General features: G+C 36.8%; 1 non-coding gene across 1 annotated transcript; it reads left to right on the top strand.

The window, feature by feature from the left end:
• The first annotated feature begins 116 nt into the window (after window positions 1-116).
• On the top strand, window positions 117-223 carry LOC127116695 (small nucleolar RNA R71). The gene has a single exon (XR_007801496.1). It is a non-coding gene; the product is annotated as a small nucleolar RNA R71 (small nucleolar RNA).
• The last annotated feature ends 3373 nt before the right edge of the window (window positions 224-3596 follow it).

The raw sequence follows: 3596 nt of genomic DNA, 5'->3' as shown, positions 1-3596 counted from the left end.
TGCATGCTTCGGGGTAAGGTTTGTTCATTAGTGCACCACCGACGGCAGCGTCGGTAGTCATCTTAGTGTTGTAGAGAAGTCCATTGTAGAAGGTGTTGATGATTAGCCATTGTTCTAATCCCTGATATGGACAAGCTCTTAGTAGCTCCTTGCACCTTTCCTAGGCGTCAAAGAGGGACTTACCATCCTGTTGAGTAAATATGGTAATTTGGTTACGTAGAACGGAGGTCTTACTAGGTGGAAGGTATCTAACAATGAATACTTTCTTCATGTCATTCCAAGTAGTGATGGAATTTGCTAGAAGGGAATCTAACCATGATCACGCTCTATCTCTAAGGGAGAAAGGGAATAAACATAGACGTATCGCCTCATAAGCAACATTATTGCATTTTAGTGTGTCTGCTAGTTGAATGAAGACTTTTAAGTGCTGGTTTGGGTTCTTTGTTGGGAAACCAGCAAACTGGTTATGCTGCACGATTTGCAACAAAGCATGCTTCAATTCAAAGTTGTTACTGTAATAGTTGGGTTGACAATACTTGAATGAGGCTCTTCGTTAAAGGGTAGGGAAAACTCTTTGAGTTTCCTACGGTTTTGGTATTCTGACATTGCTCTTTTGATTCGTTGGAGCAACAATCGAGCTCTTACGTACTTTTCAGTTTCAGCTATTGGATCTCCTAAAGTTCCGGTACTGTGAGTTCTTCGTATTGACCGATGAGGGTTGCCTTAATCTAGACGGTGTAACAACAGGTTACAAAATTTGATGATATTACTCCCCGACAACGACGCCAAAAACTTGTTTGCGAGATTATGAGTCTATCAGAATAACTAACTGCAAGTGTACAGTCTATCGGGTATTTTTAAAAGATATCGATCCCACAAAGACCTAATTGTCAATCTATAGTTTCTAGTTGTTACGGTGTCCTTTTAAGGCAAATCAATTAAACAAAGGTGAGATAAAATAAATAGCTTTAATAAATTTAGACAAATAATACCGAGATGTGGCTCTCATCAAACAAGAATACTCTAAATTTCTTCTAAATAAGATCTTTGTACGGGGCAATATTTTCTACTCTGTAAATAATGTAATTGAACAGGAACTGTCACTTTCGCGTACTCAAAACTGGATTCGACTCTCTAATTTATATCATCCACTGTCATGGGTGACCAACACTTTTCGCGTTAAAGTAGTAAATCCTATTTTAAGAAATCATACTCTTTACTCGGTTGAAAAGTAATTTTGATTGGAAAATTTAACTAAAAAGGGTTACAGGTTTTCGTTCTGGTAACCAGATCCTAAACAATATACACGCGTCCAAAAATAGTTTTAAAACCTCCTTATAAAATATTAGACTTTCCTAGTTAATTAACAAAGTGCTTTCGCGGTATTCATTAATTTAAAACAAATCAATCTTATTCTTTAATGTCATACGAATTTTGATTTTACCCGATGTTTTCACGACTCTACTTTCATAGTGACTGATTAAATTGAGTTCAGAAAGATTGTATTAAAACCAAAATAGCCCACAATCTAAATCCTAAAGAAACAACAGTTAGAGTACCGTCAAGTGACGGTCCTCACATCCCAACATCAATAAATTAGCGGAAAGGTAATTTAAACTAATACGGTGCAATAAATAAGACTTGGAAATAAAAGAAGTAGTGTGGTGTAAGGTAAATAGAGTGCGAGTAAATAAATAAAGCGGTAATAAAATGCGAAATATGATAAAAACATGCTCCAAACAGAGGCTTGAATCTGGTACAGAATAAATTGATGAAAACTTGTAAAGAAATATAAATTGCGGCAAGGTTTAAAATGCAAAAAAGTAAGATGGTCCAAACTTCTTACCAACTCGATGCTCTATGGTTTTATAACCCATCGATTTGACGACTTATAACTTTTGATCGGTAGTTTTAGTGCTCAAGATTGTGCTAAGCCTGGATGCCTTGTAAAATGAAGCTCATTGCTTATTTATAATGTTCCAAAGTCCAAAAATCAAGTGGGTTGGTTCTTCATTTGTGAGAGAAAATGTAGGAGTACATGGGGTGAGTGGGAGACCAAGCAAGTCCATTTTATAACCGCCTGGCCTTCACAAAGGATATCGAACGCCATGTCAAGGTGGAAAACGCCACCTTCTCAACGTGTGGAAGAGTGGGTCAATACGCCCGTTGGTGAGTGGGACATGTCATTTCTAATATGGGTTTCTCTATGGCGAACGCCATGTAGGTCACCTTGTGTGTAATTTCCCATTTTTCTTCGTTTTGCATCTGAGTTGCTTCATTTCTTCGCACATGGCTTTTGTATGGTAGAATACCTGGAATGCAGACAAAATACCCATATAATACTGGAAATGAAGGTAAAATGATAATAAAATAAGTATGAAACGAGTCAAAATAGCGATGTAATTTGGTGTTATCAATATGTTCTCGAACTCTGAGTCGATATCGTCTTTATTTCCTTCAACCCCTGAATTGACTTGTTGTCCTAATTTATTCTCGACCCCCAAGTCAATATTGTCTTTATTTTATCGATCTCCAAGTTGATATTGTCCTTATTTTTGACCCCTGAGTCGACACCAATCATTATTGCCACAGTCATCCACTCTGCTGGTTTCAAAGTGAATCTTGATAGTAGATTCCCATTAAATCTCGACAGAATATTTTCCAGTAAACCTCCGTAGAAGGTATACTCATCATTGAATCTCGGTAGTAGAATTCCTACTATACCTCGACAGAAGGTATTTTCAATGTAAGCCTCGGCAGTAAGTATCTCCTAGTGAGTCTCGGCAGTAAACTCCCTCGTGAGTTTCTTTTGAATATTACACAAGAACCTCGGTAGTAGACTTCCCTAGTGGAACTTCTTTAGAAAAAATTTCTTGAAGAGAATACATCACTTGTCGACTTGCCTACAAGTGCAAGCTGCTAGATTAGTTTATCATTTCTATCCTCACTGAATCCACCTTGCATTTCCATAAAGACATCTCGCCAAACCATAGTTTATCTCATATCACAACGTATCCCCTGCAAGTCTCTTTTCTCAAGAAAGTTTCCGTTGCAAAGCTTTCCCTAGTGAGTCTTTTCTAAAGAGGCTTCCCTAGTGGGCTGTCTTAATAGGATATCCCCAACCTTTTTCCCCGATGAACTCATGTTGATATAGGCTTCTTATAGATGATTAAAATTTGTCAGCAATCAGATAGATTATATCTCAATTTTATATCAGTTCTTATACCTATAACGATTTTATTTCGGCTCTTACACTGATGCTCATTTTGTTTCGGTTCTTATACCAATAGTCATTTTTATTTGGATTCTTATATCGACAACATCTTTAATTCCGTTCTTATAACGAATGACATTTTATTTCGGGTCTTACACCACCACTATTTTATTTTCGGTTCTTACATCACTACCATTTTATTTTGGTTCATATACCACCGTTGTTTTATTTCAATTCATGCACCACCACTATTTTATTTTGGTTCATCCACCACCGCTATTTTATTTCAGTTCATGCACCACCACTATTTTTATTTCAGTTCATACACCACCACTATTTTATTTTGGTTCTTACACCGCTGGTATTCTATTTTGGTTCTTAT

This window comes from Lathyrus oleraceus, chromosome 1 (assembly GCF_024323335.1).
Source record: "Lathyrus oleraceus cultivar Zhongwan6 chromosome 1, CAAS_Psat_ZW6_1.0, whole genome shotgun sequence".
NCBI lineage: Eukaryota > Viridiplantae > Streptophyta > Magnoliopsida > Fabales > Fabaceae > Lathyrus > Lathyrus oleraceus.
Note: the sequence above shows the minus strand (reverse complement) of the source record. Positions and strands in the feature narration are given on the sequence as shown.